A 27,963-nucleotide genomic window follows, 5' to 3' on the forward strand; every position below is an offset into this window, starting at 1 on the left:
TATGCCAGTGCAGCACCCAGGAACATGGTGGGTTGGAGCAGGAGGCAAAGCTCCACCCCAAACTATTTCCAGGTTTTAATTCTTTAGGGAAAGGGACTATCTTCTTATTCTGTGTTAGCATAACACCTCATACAATGGGGAACTTAGGGTTGTCACATTGTGCTTCAGTGCAAATTATAAATAATAATGTGCTTGTGGAAATATGGTTCCTTCAGGTACTCTTTTATGACACCACTCAATGTGCCCCTCTGGCTTAGACCATATTTGCAAGTAGTTGGCCCATAGGAGTAAATATATAGAGTGAAATAATTGGTGTTGAGGAACACATGTTCTTACTGCAGGTCTTTTAGGGGGTAGGACTTCAAACTAACAGGTGGAGCACAGATGTGGATTCTGAGCACAACTTCTGCCTTAATTTTACCTGAAAGAAGCCCAATTTGTGGTCCCTGATCCTGCTCTGCAATGCAAGCCACAGTGCTCTCAAAACACTAGTGTAAATGCAGCTGGGGCCTTCTCTGGCAGACCTCGTGTTTGCCAGATCCTGACTGTGACTGATACTCCTTCATGTGCCTTCAGGACAGGGTGCTGTCTGGAGGTACAGAGAAACAGTGCATTAACCTGCTACATCAGGTGAATTCTGCAAAGCATATTTATTTGAGGAGAAAACATTTCCAGATATCAATCAAAAAAGAGAGGTACAGAGAGAAAGGGAAACATATACTTTTTTTTTTTTTAAACACAAAAGTACTGTTAATAACTTTGTCTACATACAACCCTCAGAGAACTGGAAGCCTGTTGCACTGTTACACTTGACTGTAAATTCAGATTAATTGCAGAGGTATGTTTTTGTTGTTGCTGTTGTTGTGGTCTTTCAAGTTGAAGTTTCCATTTTTTCCTCCAGAAATAAGTTTGCTGGTGATGGCCCTTTACCTACTGATTCCTCCTCTTCCAGGGTGCATAGTTCAGAGTTAAAAATGCTGTCAGTGGCTGTAGCTTCATTTGCAATGCCTGTTTGAAGTAGGCAACTGCTTTATACTTTTGGGTGTGTTCAAATTACATATCAGGATCTAGATCAAAGCTGGCAAATGGCCTCTTGCCAATATACTTTTATAAAGCTGTTCATGATTGTAGAAGACAACTATAAGGGGCCAAATTTCCAGAAAACATAAAACTAGTGAGGGTCATTTGGGGAACCTCAGAGTTGTTCTTTTTCTTAAACAAATAGCTACAACCACTGTTTTTTATTTAAATGAGAATACAAATGAAAATAGCTGAAAGTAAAGGGATCTCCAGGCCTCACTAATCTCGCCACTGCTTGATTTTAATTACCCAGGAAAAACATAACAATATTTTCCCATGGATGAGGAACCTTCACATCCAATCAAAACACCCTGAAACTTGAGTATGAATATGCATATTTAATATGCATATCTTCTGGTCCACACAGAGGAATCTGGTTAATGTGTAACTGGGTTGAGGATTTGGGCAGTACAGTTTGATCTGATTCTTGGGGTTGTCTGTCTAAACATAGCTGCATCTCTTTCAATCAGGCAGTGGGTTATCAAAGCTTTGCATGGAGTCCCAAGGGAACAAGCCCACCGCAAGTGTTATCTTCATTCTGAGAACTGACTCCAGATACACAGGGTTTTAATGAGTCAACGAATTGCACTGCCCACAACTCATTGACACTTCCTCTCTCAAAAAAAAGAAAAAAAAAAGAAAAAGCACATTAATTTAAGCTGCCCTCACCTGTGTTTTTGTTTTGTTTTGTTTTTCCCCCTCCATACTCTCATGCCAATTAGCATAGTGCTATTCCCTGGTCTGTGCATTTAGGTCATCCCATCTTCATCTATTTTTGTTATCCCGGATCCATAAAATTAAGTTAGACCCGCCTCAGATGTGTATAATTAATGAACGCCCTTTTTCTCAGTAAAACTAAACATACTCATCTTTTTCCTTCCCAGTATGAATGTGGAATTCACTTAGTCCACTCTCATACTTGTCCTTACCATGCCTCTCCACAGTGTTCTGTCAGCCACTGCCAGCTACCTAAGGACAGAAAACAGCTTTTAGTGAGGGAAGAAGGACAGAAGGAGTCTCTTCAGCCAGTAAACTTGGGGGGAAAGTAGGGGCACAGTCTCCCAGGGAAGAGTCTGCAGTGTCAAAGCTGGGATTCAATTTCTTCACTGAAATTTCTTCACTGATGAAAGTAGCTGCTGCTTAGCCTGTCTTCTTGTATCACCTGCCTCTGTGCAGGATGTCCAACACCTGAACCAGAACAGTATACAGTGAGGAAGTATCATCTCTTCTATCTACATCAGCTGAGCCTTTTAACATCGATACCACTTTATCACACTCAGACAGTACAGATTTATCAAGGGAGTTCCCATTACCGTTAGCTCCAGCCAGCGTGGCACCCACTTCCATGTTTGTTCACAGGTCTGTTGAGATGACAGCTACACCCATTGCTTGAATACAGTGGGATGGACAGAAAGGCAGTAGCAAAAGGAAAAACTCACTGATCCACATAAAGATTTGAGAGAGCTATTTTCTATTGTGCGCCTCTTATATGAGCATAAGTGCCCTTTGCAGGATCTACGCACTTTTACTCCCCGTCTGTAGAACCTGGGGGGACAGCACATCCTCTGCCTGTGTCCTCTCAGGTGCTGTTGTCACATGTGCCCAGGAGCAGGAGCTGTAGTCCAGGCACAGCTTGTACTTGGGAGAGCCATGTGGAAATGCTCCCAACAATGTCACTGCCCACATTCTTACAGTCTTATTCACATGTTGAAGCATCTTCTCTTGTCACTTCAACTCTTAACTGCCATGGAAGAAGTACCATAAATGATAGGTGCAGAGAGCTACAGACAGCTTACTCCCAGGTCTGCTTGCTCCTACAGAGTGTAAACCTGGTGTATGTCTTATCTTGTGTCTCCTTTTGCTCCTCTACCCCTGTATTGCTTCTAGGCTGGGGATAACATCCAAGAAGGAAGATCTTTCCCCTTGTGAAGAATTTGCAGAGCTGCTAAACAAGGCTCAGTGCTGCACATCAGAAAGCTACTGCAAGCTACTTTGTAAGCAAGGTGGCAGACATCTAACAGCACCTTCCAAGGGAAGCTGCATATGACCTTTTTCCCCCAAAGTCAATCAAAAGTGATACTGACATTTTTCATTGATCAAAAACTATCGGTTTGGGCAATTAACTTCTGAAAGAATTCAAATTCAAATTGTATGATTTTCATCATATCATTTTTTCCCCTCAGTTTCACTCACAACGCCCAGACATGTACTGTCTTCCTGACAAGTCATGTTGGTTTACAAATTAAAACCAAAAAAACGAAAACTGCTCCAAACTTACTGGACACAATAGGTAACCAGGTGGTGTTGGGAAGGCCAGAGGTGTATTCTCTTGTTAAACCTTTTCTGCACTCATCCTATGCCACTGACAATAGCTAGTCCAACCCTCTCCAACAGACCATGCTGCACATAGCTTTCAGGATGTGTTTCTTTCTGCAAGCCACAGAGTACTTTTGAACCCAGAGCAGCATGAGGCTGTTTGAGCCCCTCATGGGATGCTTTCGCTGTCTTCTACAGGTAGGCCCTATCCTCCACTCTGCTCAACCATTTATGGATTACCACACAGGGTCTGCAAAGATAGATTGGTTTCCTCTTCAGAAAACACATGTAAAGTGCAAAAGCCCTGCTGGCCACTCTGGTCTCTGTAACTGTGTGTGGCAATAGCAACAAGTTCTAGTATGAAGGATAAGAGCTCTTAGCCCAGAACACAGTGGTGGAGTGACTGCCCTTGTATCTCAGCTCAGGCTGAAATTAGCCTGGAAACCCTGAGGTCAGCTTACCCAGGGAAATGAGCCCAACGCTGTGACATTTCCCTTTAGAGGGTGACTGTAGCACCTCAAGAGGCACCAGGGCTTGGTGGTTGTTTATCTGTACTCTGTGATGCTGTGTCCTGCAGGGCATATTAAAGTCCATGAAATAATGATGAAGCAGAGGGGTAATTAAGAGCCACAGTGACATTGATCTGCTGAAATTTCAGAGGGAGCTCAGGGCACATGGGGAGACTATCCATCTTACCTCATGCAGGGCCAGCTTGATTGGCCTACTGAGTATTGCAGGTGGCGAGGCTCCTCACCTGTGGCCAGGAGGGCTCCCAGCGCAGCAGCCCTACTGGCTTCACATCTCTGCAAAACAGGAGGATGGGGAGAAAGTGGTCACACCTGCCAGTCTGTCCTTATAGAGCAGCACAGAAATCATTTAAAGGTACAGATCTGCTTTCTCCTTCTTGTTCTTTTATCTGGAAATGGTAAAAATCTGTATTTTTACAGAAATACAGTTTCCACTACTAAGAACTATTAGGTTTTTGGAGTAGTTTGCTGTATGAATTTGGTCATCATTTAGCATTAATTCAGAACTAATTTTCTTGGTTAATTCATTTTGTATTGGTTTACTTTCTTCTTCATTCAAAAACTCCAGGGCATGCTCCACATCCACCTCCAACTCTACATGGCTTCTCATTTCATTTTCTAATCCACTGAAACTAAATGAAAGTTAACTCGGGGTCGATGACTTTCCCTCAAATAACAGGCTCTCCTTCTTCAGTTTTGACTGAGTATTGGGATCATTTCTCAACCTGTAGCTTAAAGATTATGGGTTTCAAGCTACTTCAGAAGTTGCCTTTATGTCAAAGAAGTGAGAAGCATGGAGCTCACTAAATTAACAGTGATGCCATAGCTTTCTATGGTAGTCGGCATCTTCTGTACCTCATTATGTAATCACAGATTTTTACATTCTTTTTATAAATCCCAGCCTATTTTTTATTCTTTGCTTCCTCCCACTTTATTTGCTACTGACGGCTGCTGCTAAAGTTTCCTTACCTCTCTCAGAAAGGAAGTAGGTTAAGAACAACAAGAAGAACCCTATCAGATTAAGGCAAACATGTGGGCCCTACTGAGAAATGATGCATCTTACAATTGTACAAGAAAAACAGCTTACTTTGAAGGCTAAATTGCTAAATATATCCAGAGACTTTTGTGAGCAGAAAGCAGCTGTCTTCTGCTTGTTTTCAGTTGTTAGACTCCTGATGTCCCAAATAACGCACAGTCTCATAAAGGGTTGAAATTGATGCAATCAGGATAATGAAATCACTCTGACAAGGCTGCAGTTTATACTCAGTTTATAATTAGGAGTCTGCTGTCTCAGGTTAAGATATTGTGAAGTTCCACTGAATCGTTAAGCTATTCAGAGCATTGTGCTGCTACTGAAGTAGGAAAATATAATGTCCTAAAAATATCCTCATATAAACACATTAGAAATAGAAGGATGGGAAATCCAGAAAAAAAAAAAAGTGATAGAGATACCACAGGAAAATGATAAAACTTTGTCCTATTTAGTTTGAGCCTTACAAGGAATTATTATCTTTAAAAATAAAGTGAACCAGAGCTTCAGCTACTATGGGTTTCAACTATGTTAGGGTGATTTTTACAAATCAAAGATTGTGTGGTCTCTATTTTAAAAGAGGTGAAAACATCTCTTTTACAAATCTACTTTTTATTCCTCTAAAGATAAAAGAAAAAATTCCTTGTATTTTCTGATCTGGACAGCAGATTAATAGAGAATTTTGATTTTGGACTGAAACTAATTCTGCTGGCTTCTCTGCACATAAAGAATTACCTGTCTTCATGGGCCTGTTTGTACGCATCTAACCAAGCTGTCTTTTTCCATGTCACCATTTTCAACCCAGAGAACATCTAATTTTTCTCAAATCTGTACATATTATTCAACTCTGAATGATTCCCTAACCCCCAGCACAGTTGCCTAGAAGACTATGAATTTCGTACATCTCTCTCCCCTACAGTGAGAAAGTAGTATTCCCATTACTACCTGCTATCAGGTTAAAAAGCTGATGTAACATCACAACTCATCAAAGAAGAAACTTGTTAAAGACTTGACTGAATAATTATCTGTGCTGAAATTACATTGAGCAGACTTTGGGAGTCTCCTAGTCTGAAAAAGCTTGATACCAGAACTAAATCCTGTGCAATGCTATTCTACTTTGAGTGTGTTCATCAAGAGGCAGATTCCAAAATTATGTGTGGGCTTTCATGTTTTTTTTTTTATTTATTTGTTTGTTTGTTTGTTTTTATTTTCATCTGAATTGGAAGTTGAATATCTTGATAGGCTAAATATTCTTACTTTGTGCGTGCAGAGAAATGTAGCATTTTTTGTCTTTCCATCCTTTTTTATTAACTTATGTTTATCATAAGTTACATGAATCAGATGCAGACCTGAGGTACCTAAATATAATTTCAAGTTTTTCCAGTACCACACTCACTCCCATAGGTTAGGATGTGAACACCATTCACATGTTATGTCCAATATTGCCAGCCTTCAAAATTCAAAAGTCCAGAATCAGCTCCCAAAGGAATGTGAGACTGGTGTAGAAATCACAGTATTTTAAAAGCGCATCTTAAATATTAGCTTTAAAAAATCAATTATAATAATAAAAAAGCTCAACCTTCCAGTGTTTTTTTTTCAAACTGTTCTTGGCAAACTGGATGAGAAATGCTCATATTATTAAAATAAAATAGAGGATTATTATTTGTTATTTATTTTTAATCCTACAGGTATTAATAACAATATGAAAGATTGCATGACTCCTGATGGAACCTGGAAAATTAGCTATACTGCCTATTTAGCTATCGTCAGTGGAAAGACTTGCAGCATTGACTTTCTGATATATGTCAATGTTTAGTGCTTCTTAGAGCAGAGTGGCCTGGAATTAGGGACCTGGTTTGTAATTAACAGTCAAGCTCGGTATTTTGGGTGGTTTTAGGTGCTGTGCTGTGTCAATGTTTTTGTATAGAGCTGGCTAAGGTATGCTGAAGGTGCAGATTTCTTTCAGTGCAATTAGCCTTCTGCTTTCTTTTTGCTGAAGCACCCAGCCTCTTCCATTGGCAGTGTACACCGTGTTCACAGCTAGTAAGTGAGGACTTCTCTGAAAATTTTGTTAATCAGTTCACAGAGGGAACAGATTTTTGCATGGCCACTAAAATATACATTTATATGAACATATTAATCTCTCAGTAGCCTAAAAAAGATTTTTCCAAAGTTAGCATAAACATTCAATTCCCATTGGACATGTTATGTTACCTGGAAAATAACTTTTGAAATTAGAGCCTGCTCTGTAAGGTATTATATGTGGTTTCTTGCTGTCCTTAGAAGGAATGAAACCATATACTATGAGGGCCAAATCTGATTGTGCTGCCCACAAAGAAGCAGAAAACTCAGTTATCCGGGGATGAGAGGCAACTACAACCTTAGCTGGAGTGCTACTAGTACACAGAGACATAAATAGCCTCCAAAAGGACTGGTAAAACACTGGCAAAAATCAAGGTTTCACCTTTGCAACACCTCTTTCCCTCAGGAGGATTCCCTCAAAGTACCGGATTTTCTTGCTGAGTCAACCCAAGTGCCTCTGGCAATGGCCTCTGGAGAGAAACACCTCAACATATCCTTTGAATGAAAGCTCCAGCTGCAGAAGTCAGATCTTTCAGATATAATTTTCTGATATACTAACCAGGCTTCATATCAATTCTAGAGTCCCATGATACCTTATGGCTTATATTTTATCTGTCACACTAGTTATAAATCAAGAAACAGCCAACTGTTTATACATTTTTGCTAAATCAAATAAATTATCTAAAAATGTAGTAAAAATATATATTTTGACAGTGATTTTTTAAGAATTTAGAGTAAACACCAGAAATCAGGAGATCTTAGCCCTGCTTTCTCATAGGCTGATGTTAAGACCATGGGTAATCACTGTATTTCTCTTTGATTTAGAAAGTCCCCACATGTAAAATATTTGCAGAGGTTCCAAAGAGATATTAGATTCATGATAATTCTGAGGTATTACAGAAATAATTGTAATTATTGCCAATATTATTTACATACATTATTATTTTTAGGCTTAACTTAACCTTACTGACAATGCACTGAGAAATGCACAGCTTTACATTGTCCCAAAGAGTCTACTGTCTAGCCAGCCTGGAAAGTAGAAAATAGGAAAAACAAGAAAGGAATTATTACACACACAGGGAACTGCATAAAGTTATACAAATGCCATACAATAGCACCAGTAATGTGTGAAAGATCCATGGACTGGGCATCATCAAGTTGAAGTCCCAGTCCAGAGCTTCAGCCTCCATTTCATTAAAAAACAACTTTCCCAAAATTTGGGCTCTTAGCCATCACCCTTCTGACAGAAGTGCATAATACCTCATTGGCAAGTGTCATGGGTTTAACAACTTAATTGACTGCAGGGACATCAGGGAGGAAATTGTGCTTACTGTATGGACAAGGCCAAGTTCCCCTGGTGTGCAGTGAGTCTCTACTGCCCAAAGGAATTCTCTGCTCATTCCATACTACCTCTGTGTTACCCTGGCCCACTGTCCTCCCCACAGGGTATTGACAGGAATCTGAGCTTTCCCTCATGAGATCATCAAGCCCAATTCTTAATTGATCTGAGAAACCAGTCTGAACTACTTCTGTCTTCATCCTACAAATCAGTCCCTGTGGTTAAGGGAACCCCCCCCCCCCTCATCCCCCCACCCCCTGCCCCAGACATGGATGAAGGGCTGAGAAAGGTGAACAAACATCTTTGGGGTACTCTGTACTTCACACAGAGCAGTGTTGTGTTTGGTACAATCTCTTAGGTGTGCAAGAAATTATGCCAATGGAAACCAATGTTTATCAATATGCTCTGATCCTGGCTGTGGTGAGGTGCAGAGAGAAAGGAAACAGGAGGACAAAGACACCCAGATGGGAAATGAACCTGGATATTTCTCATGGGAAAAAGTATTTCAGTCATCCAGGCAGAAGCCTAGACCATGGGAAAAAAATAATAAATAAAAAATCAAATTTGTTCTTTCCAGCTGTTATGCCAAAGAAAAAAATAAATTTAAAAAGGACAAATGGATAAAATGAGCATATTTTTTATCACATCTTTTCTCACAAATTACTTACTACATTCAAGTTTCTTATGAGGAACCATTTTTAATATTTAACAGTCATACACTTCCTCAAAAAGTATTTCCTGGTAAACTGAAGCCATTATTATGTAAAACTCCCACACAGTTTGTTTCAAAAATATCTTTAAATACTATTAAAGAACAATCATTATGTAGGTTTATATCTTATGAGTGGGAAGCAGAAATCCTCAATGAATCATATGATTCCTACAACTGTAATGACACCGTGATCAACTACCCTAATATCAAAAAGTTTATGCCCACTGTATATCTGTTTTGCAGACAGTTTCCTGCCTTAAAATCTACATAATAGGTATGTTGTGGCAAGTGTAATATGCTATTTAATTTTCATCCACTGTCAATAGCCAGGCACACATGGTCTATCAGCTTTCCTTTAGCTGCTGCTGCTTGCTGCTCCCTGGCCGATCAAATAAAGTGACTAGAAATTCAAGGATCAACTTCAGAAAAATGTTGACAGATATACAGAACTAGATATTTTAATTATTTTATTGTCATCCACTATGGTTTTGTTTTGGTTAAAAGCAATGAAAGTATTTTCAGTTGGGTAGTGCTTTGCAGAGGGAAGTGACAGTAGGACATTTCTGAGGAAAGAGAAAGATTGCCAGTGATATGGAAAAAACACCATGGAGATCAATATTTAATCTATAATTATGGGTGTACAGTATGTACTGTGCATTTTTTATATTTAACTTGGCTTTTACTATTGCTCAGTAGGAGGGGAACAGATACTGAGAGCCTTGGATAGCAACCATAAGAAGCACGTTTAAATACACATATTTTCAGGAGACCTGTGAGTATGAGAAGGAAAGGACTGTAGTCTCTCTAATATTTTTTCATGTTGGAAAGACTGAGAGCTTTACCTGGGAGAACTAATTTCAGATAAAAAAAATGTAAAAATAACTTCCAAAGTTGATGCTGCATAGTATTATGACACATATTAAAAATATATATTTGTGTCACCGTATACTCGACTAAAGAAACAATGAGCAATTCGCTTTTCACAATGGAAATACTGATCATATAAAGAGTTATAAATAAATACAAAGTCAAACTTGTATATGGGAAAGCCCCCATCCTCTTTGTTGGTTTCAGTCAGGAAATGTGCAGGTAGTACAGACTCTAATTCTGCTCAAACAGTGCTAGAAGATACTACAGTATTGCTGGCAGCTCATATTCATCATGAGTTTAACAATGTTTTGAGTGTATGCATATACATATATCTGTGTATGTGCTCGTATATGGGCATTTATATGCCACATCCAGGTTTTTCTGAAGGCCTTTGAAGTTAGCTGGCTAGAAAAGATTAGACACTAGGGGGACAAAAATTATTTTAAGAGTTTAAAAATTATATTATCAGGTATCATCTGCTTGCTAATGAAGCTTCAAAGTTATTTCCAGGGCAGAATTCTGCGGATTGCTCCAGAGAAAGAGTCCAACGGTCTATCTAAAGACCTCATTCCATCATTAATGAGTGCTTAACCCCAGCATATTTGAACTTGGACTACATGACCAGTAGTCAATTTTCACTAACAGTTTTTTTTTGATCCTGAAAATCTGTAGCCGTGTCATCAGCTCCTTCTTAATTATACCGTATTCTTTACATCTGTCCTGCTAAATAACTCTAATTGAAATAGCACCGGCGTGAATTTTCGTAATGTTCCCCCCAAGACATCCCGAAAGTGACTCACACGAGAAAACAGACTGAAGTCACAGCTGGAAGCACGTCAAGGATCATTTCCATTTTTACATGATTAATTTGAATTTAATATCTTAAATCAAAACCTGATTAATTTAAATAAAATTTTGATGGTGCCCTGCTTCTAATATACATTGCAGTAATTAGATTCAGCTTAATGTGATTTTTTTACATAATTAAAAAAAAGGGTAAGTCATGTGTAACAATGCAGAGATGGTACAAATCTGTCCATATATATACATATACATACACAGACACACACATATGAGATTGTGTTGAGACATTGCTCAGGTACAGGAAAAATCACAGCTGGATTGCTGTGTTATAGCTGAGCTTTTGGCCTTTGTAGAATATTCCACTTGTATTTCACTGCAGAGTGAATCAATGCTTTAAAAATATATGTACACAAAAGAAGGAAAGCTGTAATCAGCATCAGTACAAAAGTAAAATTATAGCCAATGGAATAATCTAGGTCTACTTAACAGTTTTAATATTGTTGTTGTATTTGTTTGTTGTTGTTGTTGTTTGTTTTTTAAGAATTAGATATGTATATACTATAAATGAACTTTTTAATTATTATTATTATTATTTCCCCACCCCCACCCCCACCCTCAAACATCTGCAATGTAATATTTACTGCAGCTCTTAGGCTGCTGTTGTTCAAGGCACAACAGTTCTTTATAAAATAAATTGTTACTGCATTTTTATAGTTGCTCTCCCTGCCTGTCTCTGATTTTATAAAGTGCTCCTGTGCACTATACAAGTAATACAGTAAGCAAACAGCAGTTCATATGTGTTAGGATCAGATGAAAGCTGCCTGCACTACATACCTGACCGTTTACTGATGCTGGTTGTGATCAATGACTGTGGCTGAACATGGCCAGTGCTAGGGAGTAAAACTTTGCAAATGGTACTGAAGGTAGCAGTCACAACGTTTCAGATTTTACCAGCTTCTTTGCAGGAGAACAAATTACTAACATAAGCTGAGAAGTGGGTTCATCTGCAGCAGTAGATGGAGCTTCAGTGAAGGCATGCAACAAAATGATGCAGGTAGGCTGAAATCCTAGGAAAGCCACAGATGGAGTAGATTTTTTTTTTTTTTAAATTTTTATGGACTTGGGCTTCGTCATTAATGTCTGAAGATTTATGTAAAATTTATATATTTTTAAGGCTAAAACATCCCATTCATTCCTGTAAATTATGAATCTCTTAAGTCAAAAATAAAACAAAGCAAAACAAAATAAAATGCTGTCTTTAAATATGGAAAAGAAAATTAGGTATGGCCTTGTCCTAACTGACCAAATGGAACATCAAATTATGCTTTATTATTTAGGTCTTTCTTCAACAAGAGAGTGAAGCATCATCATGACTTTTCACCATGGAGTAATCCCAGTAATGCCTTGACTTCAGTGGGACTCTTCACCAGTTTTAAAACACTGAGCATGTGCTTAGCTAGTAGTAAATCACTATTAAATAGCAAAGAATGAGGAAGAGTAAAAAAACTTATTTCCTGCCTGGGGCTAACTGCTTGCAGGGAGGTACATGCATGGTTCATTTTTTTGTGAAGGCAAGTAAAAATCATTCAGGTGTATTTGATAGCATCAAGTTTTCCAAAAGCCTGTACATATACTATGTTATAAATATTTGGTACACAATTTTTAATTTTAATATTTCTTTGAAATATTTCTTTCTTTTTGGGGGAGGATGATCTTTGCTGGTAACTCAGACATATCAAATGATCAGAACATCATCCTCATCTTAAAAAAAATGCAGAACAAAGCAAAGAAAAAAAAAAAACTAAACAACAGGGGACAGGTTCAAGTCATAGTGTTCAGCCAGCAAAGTCAGGTAAAATGCTTTCAACAGAAATAAGAAAAGGTCCATATTAGAAACTGAAGAACTGTCCAACAACAAAGAGGAAGTTAAAAAAAAAAAAATCAGACAGAGAGAAGGCAGGGAAACTGATTTTCAAAGTGATGAATCGGGCTCAGTTGTGGAAAAGATGTTATGCGTGGTGATTTACAGCAACTATGTCTTGTTTTCAGGCTTTTAACGATCTTCTCTCATTATTGAAATCATCAAAATGATCTGCACATCCTTCACAATTTCATTCTCATGCAGCATCAGACTCTTAAAAAGTCACCATCACAGCAAGGTCCTGTGTCATCATGTTTGGTCTCCTGAGGTTTATCAGCAAGCATATTACATGTGGATTACTGGAAATGTGTAGATGCAAATTAAATTTCTTCAGTTTGACCAGTCAGTCCTCCAAGAGTGTTAGTCCTGTGGATTATGTAGACAGAAGCTGGCAAAGTTGAATACTGATTCCACGAATGCTTATTTATTATTCATCACAGACAAATAACAATAATAAAATGCCACTTTTTATCTTACAGCTAAAACTTTTGATGACAATCAACTCTTTTTTTCATTCTAAATTTAGATTTCTCTTCACATCAACTACAATGGGGCCCAAAAATAACAGCATAGTTACTATCTGGGGAGAAGGTACTTTACTGCTTATATTCTTATTTCGAAGTAGAAGTCAAAACAAAATTAATCGGGAAGGGTTATCTATAATGAATCACCATTCATTTCAGAAAAAAAAAAAATATCTGCCTGCAGCAGAAGAAAAGTACTTTCAAGCAGTTACGTTAGACTATAGACTCCAAGGAGAAGATTACAGATCTTCCATATTCAGCAACATGAATCAAAACTCTTAGGAACTAGTCTAACTTTTTTTTATTATTATTATTACAAGGCAGCAGGGATTGCTTTTTGTATAGGCTATGATTTAGATGGCTAATTGAAAGTAAGCAGTGGTGAGCTGCTTCCTTGGTAAAATATTACCAAGACAATCTTATCTGAGTTTACAGAGTTATTTTCAATTTGTAAATGCTGTATTCATTTCTACCAGATAAAACACCTTTAAAAATCCTAGACCCAGGCATGACTGGATTGCTGTTGCAATTGCTCTGCACTGTTTCACCCCACACAAATGCTTTCCACCCCACATATATATAAACTTTGTTCCCCTGTGAATAGTTTTACTATTAAATAAAAAATACAATCCATTTTATGGTAAATAAATTTAATGATATACTGAATCCTCATAACTTTGAGTTGATGTCATCCTGCCAGTTACCTGCTCAGCAGAGAATCTCCCTCATTAGAGCCTACACCTTTTAAAATCTCACCTTTGCAAATTTATCTCTTGCTTATAACACAAAGAAAATCTCGGGCTTTGTTTCACCATTATAATAGATGTAAATTAATGTTTTGCCATTGTTTGTTGCTGTAATCATAGAGGCAAGTATATATTCCTAACAGCTATCTTATTTTCAATTTGCAAAGCATACTGTGCTTAATCCCATGAGGCAGCCTGTGGTTCTAGATATGAATTTAAAAGGTAATTAGACCAGTGTGGGGGGTTCTCCCTGAGACAGAAAAAGCAGGCTCTTTCCAGGTCCAGAGGGGTCTTTAAGAGGTCCCAGGCTGGACACAGTTCTCTTCACAAGTTTATTACTTGTTCCTATTGTGTGAAACAGCTTATTTGTTCATGTAAATTTAAATCATGTTGATACTAGTAGAAGATTTTTTTATATATATATATTTTTTGAAAGGTCACAGAATTGTTTTTGTGACTGGCACAAAGCTATTTTTTCCCAATAATTTTTACAGTCAAAGAGATAGTAAAAGAAACATATTGATAAAAGTTTTAATGCATCTCTGGTGGGTGGCAGTAATTTTAAATATCATAAAATCATCATTAAGTCATTTATGTAAATGAAAAGTACTTGGCAACTATTTATATGGCAAGGAAGTGCTGGTTTCTCTGTATCTCTGCTTTCTTTTTCTCTTTCATCTTTTCCCCTTTTGCTGGCTGTAGCATTGTGCATATTGTAAGGTTTTTGTGAAGACTTTCTATAGAGAGAGGATCACATACCTGTGGGAGAGAGTGTGCAGTGAGGAAGTAGTGATGGGGCAAGGTTAAATTAATCTCTCAAGAAAAATGCCCAAAGGTTATTTCTATAATCTGAAAGCAATGTGGTGTATTGGTGAGCTTTAAGCAAATTTGGGAGAGATTTAGATTTATGTGGGTTTGGATTAGACAGCTTGTTACCCCATCCCCAGTCTCATCGTTTGAAATCTGGATCCAGATCTGAGTTTTGAGGCTTCAGCCCAGTTGAAGTTTGCATCATATGAATTTCAGTTTGAGTTAATGGCTGGTTTCAAGCACGACCATAAATCTCTCCTCAAAGGGAAGGGAGGGTAAAGGATCTGAGCACTCACACAGGTTTTACTCCCAAAAATTGCCATCTTGAGCACTTTCTGTGCAGGAAAAAAGAGACAGTTTGAGCTAAACTGGTTCTATTTGCCCAGACGTCTAATAATATTTAAGGGCCAGGTTCTGCCCTCAAGTCTTTTTGGTAGGCAGTTTGAGCACTCAATCTTGGGAAGATTCTGTCCCTAAATATTCTCACTTCTCAACACATTGTTACCCTCCCACATATACATTCAGGCAGAGAAACAGAATGGTGAACCTCCCCCACTGGTTTTAATGCAAGTCTGTTGAGTCACATTCTCCCCCTGTTTTTTGGATTGAGTTAGGGGTATAGGATTTGTTTTGAAGATGATAAAGATGCTAGGAAAGTACAAGGAAAATTTTGTTCCCAGGTCAGTAGACCAAACCTGAACTCCATCCCCACACCTGCGCATAGAGGCTGTCTCTAAAGCCTTAGAGGCAACTAGTCAGTAGGAAACATTAAGCTCAAGGACTTAAATAGATGTCTACAGAGCCAGTTTACTCAGCCTGTTGCTGTCTACCAGGCTGCATCTCCACCTGCAGCCTCCTTGAGGGGAGTCTGGGAGTGCACAGAGCTAGCCAAGGCTGCTATGACGAGCTTCAGTGCACCTTCGCAGAGTGCATAGGCTACTTATAGACATGGTAGCACAGGATTTATGTCATTCTCTAGCTCCTTACCTAGTTCTTTGTCCACTGCCCCTTTTTGAGAGGAGCTTTTCTGCCACCAGGAAGGAGGGGCCAATACATAACTGTAGGAAGTCTGTCCGAACTTGTGTTTACATACACAACATGAACTCTGAAGGCTTATTCTGAGCTGGAATTCTCTTTAAGCTTTACACCACACACTCCTGACAGGAAAGTAAGATGGCACCACAATTTCTGCTTTCCTACAGAACCTTCCTTGAAGCTTTCATTGAGGATCACTTCCCATAAACACATCCCAATAATGCATTTTAAAGAAATTAGAAACTATGGTACATCAGGGCAGACATTTGTTTTAATTGAATTGAATTATTTATTTACTGAAAGCCTGTATTGTTCATAATGTTTAGGGCGCCAGTCTCTTCTTGTTAGATTTTTAACAATGAAAACAGAATTCATTTTAAGGGAGATATTCCTGACTTTTGCCCAGCAATCAAGAATAGATTTATTTATTTATTTATTTATTTTTTCTACCAAGTAACTAGAAAATGCTGGTGACAAGAATCCTGCATGAAACTAGAGAGGAATATGAGTAGATTCAAGTTGTAAGGTAGCTGAAATATAGGTCGGTGACTTTGCAAGGATTATAAGCAGTCTTACAAGAAATTTAGACCATAATAAAATCTAATTTTCTGATATTTGGTGCCATAGCTGAAGTACAAAATAATATAAAGAAAAGCATAATCCCCAGCCTATGTGTGACCTAAGAACTGTTAAAACTGAGTATTGGTAAACCTGAGGTCTGACTAGTTCACTATGTCAAAACTGGAGAGAGGCAGTATCTCTGGCAACTGCTTCTGAAACCCTAAGGTATCTTACAAATTCACTAAGAGTTAGCTGCCAGGGCTCAGCATGAATTTGCCCTACTCAGAGGGGTCCCCACCAAAGCGTATTTTGCTGTTTGCCTCAAAAAATTATCATCTGCCCTTGACTCTCCCTGATATTAAAGAGATTTCAGCATAGATGCACCAAAATTTGCTTGCACACCCCAGACATCAATAGCAGCCCAGTTCCCAAGGTTAAGCTGTTACTTCCTTTTCAGTGATGTTCTCAACTAGACAAAAGCATAAGTACTGACATGAAATAATCCTTAATTTCTGTCTGTGGATTTGCCATTATTCCCCATAGTTGTATCAGAACACCATCATACCAACCACTAACAATGCAAAACTTACATGGATGAGGCTGACTGTTGTCTACACTGTTTGAAACCAAATGGGTGATCTCAAAAACGCAAAAGTAGAAAGCAGGCTACTGAGTAGCACTACAGCATTTTGTTCCCCCCCATACACTGTGTTAAGTCTGGCTAAAGAGGCATTCTCAGAAGTTCGGAAATCCCCAAACAATGTAATCAATCCTTCCGTGCCTGTGGTGAGCAATAAAAGTTTATATGAAACCTACAGCACTTCACAGTGAATGGCTGAAAAATAGCACACATTTATCAGAATGCCTGAAAACACACCCCATTCTGGTAGAGCAAAGCAATCAGCGAAGCCATTCTTCACCTAAAAGATTTCCATTCTGTTTTGCTAACACACTATATTCAGTATTGATGTGTCTCTTCGTACAGTAAAGAGCAGACTCTGCAGTACTGGGACAGCTCATTCACATGACAGCGATATCGCAGTCACGCATTGCTCTTGCTTCACAGTGCGAATGGAGTTCCTTTATTAAAGTAGCACCCAACAGTGCTAACAGACTAAAGGCGCTTGTCAGAGTCTCCCCTAGAGGACTATATTTTGTAAGGGGCTTTACATCTGGCTGTTTTGTCATGGGCAACAGGTCCATAAAGGGATGTTAAAAGGATTAAGTGAAGGTATACCCTCTAATAGCCCTAATCCAATCATTGTGGATGGGACTGGATTACAGAAAGCAGCCAGGTTTGTGTGATTTCCCTAGACAATATCCCCTATTTCTGTGGCTTGGGACAGCTATTTCTGTGTCTGGGGACATAGAATTTGGCTGGACAGGCTGCTGGTATGGCCTGGCTCATTTGTGCTTCCTTGCATTATTCTATAAAGGAGGTACGAATCATACAAAACTGATTCATATCCATTTCAAAATTCAGAATGGCTTTGAATCTTTGACTGTTTTGATTGGAAACTCACAGAAAGTTTAGCTAAAGACTGCTTCTGTGAATTTCTTTAGGATCTAGCCTTGCTTTTATAGTCCTAAAATCAGCATTACTCAGCTTCCAAAAAGAAAAAGTTCAGAATTAGAATTAGAATTAGAATTAGAGCAAAGGTACCAATAGATTTTGGGATACTGGCATATAAATCTCATATCATTATCCTTTCTCATCATATTTTTCCCTTTCTAGGCAGAAATATCACACACACACACACACACACAAAGTGCCACATTTCATGGTATTTTGCTCTTGGGATTCTGCTTAGCATCTACAAGTAAAAAAGGTGATGAAAATGGAAAACAAGTTCTCAGATAGTTAACAGAACACATCAAAAACTTAAAAATCTTCATTCAAGGTAGGCATTAAAAAAGCAAAAACCAAACCAAACCAAACACAGACCAAAGAAAGCAGAAAGAAAACAAACAAAAAGAAAAATACAAATACAAAATAAAACAAAACAAACAACAACAGGAAAGAAACAGCTCAAGTTCTCTATAATAAATCCATGGCCACTTTTGAACTTCACAGTTCTCACTGTCCTGTACACAACTCCCACTCAGTACATCACAGCAACAGTACAGATGGAGTTGTGATCTTCTTTACTCCAAAAGCACAGTCTTGTAGCTAAAGAAGGATATCTGTTAGCAGCTCTGGGTCTATACCATAGAGCTGAGCAGTTCTCAGTATGGTGGTACATCCCAATTAGACATGCAGTCCCATTCTTTGCTCTCCTTTGGTGTACTCTTTCTCCATCAAGAAGGATCTCCACATGCAAAGCACTAAGCCTTTGCTGTTGTTTTTGCATAACATTGATTTAGACGAGTAGAGTTGTTTATTATTGAGCTAAAGAGCAGTGTAGAAGTAGGTAGCTTTGGAGGCTTTTTGTGTTGCATTGGTGTAAATGAAAATAAAAATGTTAAAGTTTCCAAAGGGGCATTTTAAAGACTGTTAATTGATAATGCAGAAAGGAAAGACTTAATACATTGATGGGAAAGAGTGGAGCTGGAAAGCCAGCAAATTGGAAGACACAGCTTTTACCTCTCTTGTAGCCATATTTTACTCGTGGTTTTGGACCTACCCGGAACAACTGCAAAACCTGGAGGAGCTGATCAGTGAAAAGAATGGTCATACCATCCCCAAGGAACAGAGGGGCAAAGTAGGGATGGGTTGATCCATATATCTCCTAGGTAACCACCATGATAGAGTACATGCAACTCCACTGTTTATAGTAGCTGAGCACCTCATAATCTTAATGTGATTAATGAATATCCTTAGGCCATCTGGGTAAGGAAGAGCATCTATTATCTGCATTACAGACATGGGAAATGAAGCTCTAGAAGCCTAAATCTCAAAAGTACTTACAAACCAAATTTGTTTCAAACACTTTTTAAGATTTGGGCCAGAGAGATTAAGGCCATATTAGGCATGGGTATTGCAAGAACAGAAGCTCTGATGAATGGGTTACACGCACCATTTAGGGAAAAAAAATATAATAATAATTAAAAAAATAAAAAAAAAAAACAGGATGGCTGCAACAAAGCAAGCACTGAAAACAAACTTTTGCAGACCAGACTACCAATGGACTGTTTTCTCAAAAAAAGTCCTCTTCTCCTGCTACCAGAAGAAATTTTGGGTTTTGGTGCAAAACCTTTTGGGATTGCAATTAGAATTCTCATGAAAACCCAAATTAGTAGCTGGTCATTTTGGTGGTTGACATAAATCCCTAAAAACACTATGATGGTAATTTGGACTTTAACCATCTATCACATACTAATATTTCTGCCAAGGAAAAAATAGACAATCCAGAAGGGTGAAAGGAAGGAGAAGTCCATCATTCCCAGCTGTCATTCACTCAGTGTAGGCTCTGTGCTGGTTTTTGATCCATTTCTAGCTTCCTGTTCCACAACCACTAGGAGGTGTTCTTAATACATTGGCATGAAGAAGGGGAAACATCAACATCTAGTGAAGAAAGGGTCATGTCCAACATGTGGAGAGGTGCAATTAAAGACAAAGAATGCCAGCTAGTGAGTCAGTGGAGCAGCTCGTAGTGAGTAAGCTGCAGTAGTTGTTGCGTAGGTTTAAGCAAATCTGTGGCTATCCTCATTTAAACTGGGTGCCAAAAGCAGTCTCTGGGTGGTGAGGAGCTTAGAGGCAAATCATCAGCCTTCCTCCTCACTTCATAGATACTCACAGGTGATCAGACAAATATGAGGATTAAACTGCATATATACAGACGGTTTCTATAAAATGAGTATGGGAAGAACAGCATTCCCTAGAGAATATGACTGCAGCCTGACTATTTATGCCTGGTAGGCACATAGCTCCTTAACTTTAACTACACAAGGAGTACAAGCATTAAAAAAAAAAATTGACAGGCAGATGTTGCAGAATTTTCTGAGAACTGCAGTAAAAATTCTAGCTACCACAACAGCTCAGTCTCTGCAACCAAACTGCCATGCCCATGCTTCAGAATATAGGTGCGAGTCTTTCTTCTGCATCTTTTTGACGTATGTGCTTAAGTACATAAGCACACAGCCTGGCTTGCTTGGGGGATGGAAGGTAAAATTTGGCTTTCAGTTACTTCTAACACCTCAGAAATCTCAAAGGTGGGGTATGAAACTTGTTCTTAGGAATGATAACTCCCCAATTTATTGTGTTGTTATTTTCTATCTGGTTGACTATATGTCTCATAGGAAAAACAGAACATAGGCAATGAGTGTCCCCAAATTCTAATATTGATAATTGGGCATGGAAATTTATTTTATTTTGGATTTTTTTTTTAATGTTTCTATGCTTTTTTTTTTTTTTTTTTTTCTGCACTGGGAAAGAAGGAGTAGATTGGTTTACATTTCTTTTTGAGCATTCACCAACTGTACTAAGAGTTAAATATGAAAAAGAATGAAAATAAGCACGAAAGACAACATCCGTTCTCATTTCAATTTCCTGGAAGGAAAGTGTGGTTGGGCAGATGGTACTTTTTTGTTTTACTAAACTGAATGATCAGATGTAAATAATATACACCATATAGACTATAAAGATCGTTGAAGGTGAGGTTTCCATGTGCAGTGAATTGCTGTGTTGCAGAGACTTTTTCTCTCCTTAGTGATATAGATTTTTATTTTTATTTTTATTTTTTAGCTTCTTAGTTTATTTGACTCTTCAGCTTGCTTACTACACCCTCTACCTGCCTAGTCATATTTGTTTTCAACCACTGTATTTCAGACGGTTTTGATGCATTGTTAATTCTGGTCCCTTCCATGGAGAACCAGGATATTGGGTCTCTGGTTGAACAGGCAGAAGAGAGTGGCTGGTAATTTGGCATCACGTGAGTCTCAATATTTCTGTGTTGCTATGTTTCTTCATGCCCTGGCTTTATTGTGTGTTATGAGAGTCTTTTTAATTTATTGTTGTTCAATGTGATTATTATATCTTTAGACCTCTACTTTAATTTGCTTTCTAAGCTGGAACATTAAACATTCCTAAGGCAGAGGAGGGTTTGTGTTCTCTGTTAATTAGAAAAGACCCTTAACAAACGAAAGGAACAACAACAACTACTACTACTACCTATTTTCTAAAATAAGCATGACAAAACTTGGCCCAACAGGGTTGAAATACTGTGTTTCTGACTGAATGAGCAGAAAAAGGCATCGTGCAATGACTCTACAAAGAAATAACACTATAGTTTTGTTCTCAGCTAAAATCAAAATGTATGCTCTTCATTACTCGTCATGTTCTGCGTTAGCTTGCAGGAATTCAGACAGAGGACTTGTTCATGCTTACAGTACAGCTTACATGATCACCTCTACCAGTGGTAGCAAACTAAAAACATTAATGTGGGCCTCTTCATAGGTTATTATCTCTCTGAAACACCATGGTCCAAGATGACATCATGAATATAATGCCTGTGGCCACCAGGAGTTTTATTTAACACTCCAGATTTTTTTACTAACTAAATGGAAACAGTAAGGGAGGAGGAAAACTGTCTTCTCGCTGAAAGAATAACACCATAACCCTCAGGAGAAATGACTCATACAAAAATACATAAATCAAATATCAAATCAGAATGACCAAATACGAGGAAATTAGAAGATAGCCACTGCTAAAACTCTCTAAATTAGCATACTGATGCTAACCATGTGACTAGATTAAGCTAATGCTTACTTTATGAAGTTCATTAAACATTAGAAGTAATAATAAGAGACACTAGTGGTTTTTTTGTTGATGTTTGTTTGTTTGTTTTTTGTCTATTGACCTGGGAGATGTGTTGATAGTTGCCAAGATTTCATTCAAATTTTTTACAGTTTTAAATTCATAGCTCCTGGAGTCTTGTGATTTCACAAGAACTTCAGCTCTTGGTATAAAATAAAATGTTTGTAGCAGAAATCACACTTGAAAAATTGCTCAGAATAAACCTATTTCAGGGGCCTGATTCATTTTTAGGGTCCTGATTCATTTTTAGGGTCCTTGATTTTTTCAGTACTGGGAGCAAGAAAAGAAGGATCAAAACACACTAGTGACATTACACCAGTATTATCAAGAATGTGGAAGAAATAACAGAAAATTAAATATCTTCCAGTTAGTCTAAGCTATACTGCAAGTGTCAATGAATAAGTGCTTGTAGAAAACATGTCATTGGAGCTATGATTTTAAAGGGGCAAATTTTTAACATTAAATATTAACTGAGAAATAAATCAGACCAAAAATAAAGAGGAAAGACTTAAACTTACAGAACCTCCTGCCTTGTAACTTTTAAAAAGTTTGAAAATCTCAGAATGAGATTTATCTCCTCCAGTTCTTCGTAGACAGCTCGATAATGAATAAATATAGGAACAAATCAAATACATAAAGGCTCCAAAGAGAGGTGTTAGCAGCTGAGAAAGAAACACCAAAACATAGTAGCTTTAGTTGAAACTCTGCCATGCATTTACCAAGTGTTTTTAGTGTACAAAGCAGGCAACTTTGCCTGCACACGTGTTGCTGATGGGTACTGCAAGCAAGAATCAGGGCTGGGGTGCAAATGGTATGGACAGACATTGAAACCAGCAGCTTCCCATAAGCAGGCAGGGCTTCGGTTCGTTGCTCATTCAGTTTCCCACAGTTAAAAGCTGACAAACTTGAAACAGTTTAGTGCCGATAAGGCAAGCGTAGTTAAAAAGGAAGGAAAGGCTTTAAACACCTGGGGCCAAACCTCTATCTGCTGTTGATCTCAAGTGGAATAAAATAACATGCACAAGCTCGAGATTTGACTCCTTGAATCTTATATGTATTCTGAAACCCATAGAAATGGACCATGGGGTATTTTGGGTTTCCTTAGAGACCATCCCCTATAAAAAAACACAGACATGGCTGTCCTTATGGACAAACAGTTCTATGCATGCAATACGTAACTCCATGATAAATAATGCATTAGCACCTCATTCATAGTCATAATTATGGATAGTGCTCTAACCTGAAGAGGAGATACCATTTACAAATAAAACAGACCAGTCCCAGGTAAAATTATAAATAGTTGCCAAACAAAATGGAGGCAATGTTCAGGCCCTGACAAGCAGCTGAGAATAAAACCTGTTGAACTAGTAAGACACCAAATGTCCTGTGGCATCGGAAAGTAAAAAATCTGATATCTGATTTTTCTTTCTCTTGAAAGAAGCACTTCATCATGCAAACCCAATTCTTTGTTTGGTGAGCGGGCCTGGACTGCCACTGTTCATTACTATGGGAGTCGATGTAGAAATCAACAAAGTAATGCCTTTCATCTCTTGTATTATAAGAATTCAAATTCAATTTTTATTTTACAGCACAGCCACACAATACCTCACAGTATGGTTCTTGGTTGCCTCCATCCGTTAACAATATCTTTGAAAAGAGATATAGAACATAAAAATAAAACCCTCTTTTTCCCCCCAGTAGTTTGTTTCATCTTACAAACAATCGCAATTCACCATCTAAAATACACAGTAATAGTAAGTAGAGTCTATTAAACACTGTGCTCTTCCTAAAACATTTTTTTTCTTTGAGCACTAGAATAGTTAGCTGTTCCACAAAACCAGGGGTATACAACTTTTGGGCGAATATTGCCTTTGCCAAAAAACATACTAAGATATGGGGGGCCTTTGTTAACTCCCAATACAGCAGGCTACTGCACTTTTTCTTCTGGCATCCTTAGAACTGTAATACCAAACCACAGGTCCCTTCAGACCTATGGTGTTTTACCATGGGCTTCAGGACCTGATTCTTACAAGAAGACTCTAACTGGCTCTATCTGTCTTCTTAACAATTAATTATTTTTTTTTTTTGTATGTCTGCCAAATGCTTTTCAAGGTTTTCAGTTTGAGGGTTTAAAGATAGGGTATGCATGTGGTTAAATGAAAAAGCTGTACCAAAACAGGTAGATAAACTTTCTACACAGTGAGTTTTAAAATTGCATGGTCATCATACCTCATGCCACTTGTCACTGCTCCTGCATGTACCTCTGACTGAAACTCTTAGCAACTGGTGGTTAGCTCTGTGGTCAAGGGACTGTTTCATCAAGCCCCTTAAAGTATTTCATAAGCCAGGTGGCCCAGTGAATGCTCAGTTTGGTTTAAATGCAACAAAATCCCATCAGCCTCAGCAGTGGTCAGAGCAGCAGAGGAAGCAGAGCAATGCATGAAGAATAGGGATGGAGATATCCAAAGTAATCTGACTAGTTTATGTTAAGAAAGGATTCAACAGACCTGCTGTGTTCCTACTTAATACCAATCAAGCCTGAAAAGGGCCACTTGAGCTCAGGTATTTATCTCAAACTGGTTTGAATTATCCTGACTTCTTGGAGAGTCCAGAACAAAATACCATGAAAAGAGTGTGTTGACATTTCCTACATAAAACAAAATTGAACCCATTCAAGTCAAGTAAATACACAATATAAGTGACATGAGAATTAGATCCTTTGAATTTGACAATAGAAATAGAAATCAGGTCTGTGTGTTCTTAGAGAGTCTTCTGGGAAGTGAAAATTCCATTAATTCCTCTGCATCACCCCCTTCATACAAAAAGGATCAACAATACACAGGCAGGGAATATCAGATATATTATTCCTTCTTTTTATTCCTAATCAGTATAAGCCTTATGCTTCTTTTCCAGACATGACATTAGGTAAAAATCAGCATTTGAGGTCAGGTCTGGATTGTCTTCTTTATTAGACTAATTCTGTTCATATCAAAGCTTATTCAAAAGAAATTGTCTTAAATGATTACCAAGACTTAAATTATTATCACAGAAGTCATAGGAAAGAAGGATGGTGCTTACCAAAACCCCAAGAATGTATTTCATATAGTTTTTCTTTCATTGCCAAGAAGCGAAGGTCAAGTGAACTATACTATTTGCAAACATCCACCTTCTCAGTCTGTCACAAGCAGCTGTAACATACCTACCAGCAGCAATTTCCACTTGGCTCTATCCAGAGGGGAGAAAAGTTCTAGGAGCTTCATTGTTTATAATTCCTTCAACCCCAAGGGTAATTCTGTTCACCAATTACTTGAAATTAGAGTTAGGTAATTCGACACGTCTGTTTGGTACCCAACCACAAACTACCTCGTAAGCAAACCAAAGAGTTGGATAGTTTACTTCCACAGTACTCCGCAGAATTTCATTATTGCAGCCATGACAACAAAGGAAAAATGAGAAGTTATATAGACTCATGAATAGCTGGTGCTTGGGGGTTTTTTTTGGTCACTGTTGCCACCGTTAAGGAATCTTACTAGATCTGAGACAGAGAAAGACGGAAGGCAGTTTTCTTCCTGGGATGAGAGTTCCCAGTCAAACATAGCAAATATAGTAAGAACTGAGAAACAAGAAGCCTCCAAGTGCTATATTTGACAGAAAAAAAAATAAAAAAATAAAAAATGCTGATCTCTGCAAGTAGAAATTTTCATACTTTGTGTCTTTTATGCATTTACAATGCTGCCTAGAAAAAAAGGCTATACAGAAGTAGAGAGAATTACCAATGTTATCTACAGCAGGTTGTTTTTTTTTGTTTATTTTTTTTTTGGATCTTTAAGGCTATTCAATTAAATTACATAACTGAATCCTCAGTTAGATTGTATCTAGACCTGGAAAATTTTTAAAGTCAAGTAAACCTGTTAAACAATATTTTGGTGATGAGTTTGTGTACACACCACTTCCGTATCTCTTTGTGAGTAATGAAGTAGCTGCCAGGTATCATATCATGACTGAACTGCATGACTCACTCTATGGATTCATTTTACAGTCTGGTGAAACCAGTAGCTGGTAACACCTATCCATTGTAAGAACTTTTTTACATGTTATAATTCTAGAAATGAACTTGTTTGTTTATTTATTTATTTAAAGAGTTTAGACTGATGAAATTTAAAAACCTATAAGATGATTAAAAATCCATTTATTTCTACATTATATACCAAATATACTGTATACCAAATATTCTATATAACAAACTGGTCAAATTAATATCTATGAATTGGGTCTAGTTCTCATTTTCATCAGGATAAATCAGAAGTAATTTCAAAGACACCATTATCCTTAAACAGTATAAAACAAATAAAAAAGAAATACCGAACCACTATATTTTAGTAGTCAGAGGAGTCAATTTTTAATTGTATAATCTCATTCTTGTTAGCAGAGCTTCATATCTGGAAACTTTAGAGCCAAATAAGTAGAAGGTGCTATATTTTTTAACTCTGAATATGATTATCCTATCTACCATATTCTGCATTTCATTTTTACTACAAAAGTTGTTCGTTGTCCATTTCCAAGCTGAAAAAACTATAAAAATCCATTTTGACTTTGCTACAGGAGAGCTAAAAGATTTTTTTGAACTAAGATTAAATTGATATATCTACAGATTCTGTCATTGTAATATGACATTAGGAGCATAGTCAAATACTAGCTTTGACTATAAGTGTCCTACTAAAGTAGTAGTCTACTGCAGAGTGCTTTTTGATATATCAAAGCAATGGTACTATCTTTCAAACTGCATTCATATTCTAACCTCCTATCATCAAGGTAAAGTAATAGCAGGACTAAAGGATGATCTTTTTTACAGTTTCTAGAAGTCATTGGTATAAGGGATTGCCTAGACTTGCATTAGATATTCATGTTTAAATGAACCACATATAGGCTTTCCAATCTACAACCTCCATTAATTAGATTTTATCCTTTTCTCTGTCTTTTATGTTAGGCTTCTTTACCTTCTTTCCTGCTGACATTGCTATAGCTTCTCTAATGACAGGATACGTAAATTTTTATTTTTTTTTTCCTTAAGTTGAGATACTCTTACTGGGACTATTCACAAATGTTTCTGTACAATACTGTCGACCAATGACTTCATCATTCAGTGGGTAGGTAAAGTTTTACTCCATTATCTCTCTGGTATGTTACCTACCACATAGAAGGTTCTACTTTAACTAAGTGCTTTGCTGTTGCTGTTGTTGCTGTTGTTTTTTCAAAAAGGTTAGTGGATGAAACATCTCTGGACAACTCTTAATATTTATAACTCTGTTATGATTAGGCTATTTGTACAAACAGATAGAAGGAGAGCATACAACCACGAAAAAAAACAAGGACCAACCCTAGTACTGAAGGGTCAGAGTCAGACATTTCAGTGAAACTCCGAAGGTGAGTGAGGTGTCTAAGACGAGATAAGAGAATTTGGGTTCCTTTCTCTCCTAGGATCATCTTTCCTTACGCCTTCCCTCCACTCCTTTTTTTTTTTGTTTTGTATTTTTTTTCCCCTGGAAATAAACAGTTTTCACGCTGGGAATGGTAGAATTAATCCTGATTTTCTCATTTAGTGCCAATCTAGGAAAAAATATAGAACTCCACATTCACAGAGCAACAAGGAAGAACTTCTGAATGTTTATTTATAAGTGAAACAATACATTTGTTTTGATACTGTTAAATTGTTTCACTAAAGTCCAAAACCTTTTCACTGAACAGGTGAAAATATTGAATAAATATATGATTTTGTAAACACCAACACAGAATAAAATGCAAATTTTGAAAGAATAAATTATAAAGAGAAAAAAATTAATTAAATTTTCTT

General features: G+C 37.6%; 1 long non-coding RNA gene across 1 annotated transcript; it reads right to left on the reverse strand.

Annotated features, from left to right (window-relative positions):
• Positions 1-1,323: 1,323 nt before the first annotated feature.
• LOC136790983 (uncharacterized) lies at positions 1,324-25,387 on the reverse strand. Its single transcript, XR_010831994.1, has 3 exons — positions 25,191-25,387; positions 4,093-4,199; positions 1,324-2,268 (listed from the first exon to the last, which is right to left on the reverse strand). It is a non-coding gene; the product is annotated as an uncharacterized lncRNA (long non-coding RNA).
• Positions 25,388-27,963: the final 2,576 nt, after the last annotated feature.

The sequence above is a fragment of the Anser cygnoides genome, chromosome 5 (assembly GCF_040182565.1).
Source record: "Anser cygnoides isolate HZ-2024a breed goose chromosome 5, Taihu_goose_T2T_genome, whole genome shotgun sequence".
In the NCBI taxonomy this organism is placed as follows: Eukaryota; Metazoa; Chordata; class Aves; order Anseriformes; family Anatidae; genus Anser; species Anser cygnoides.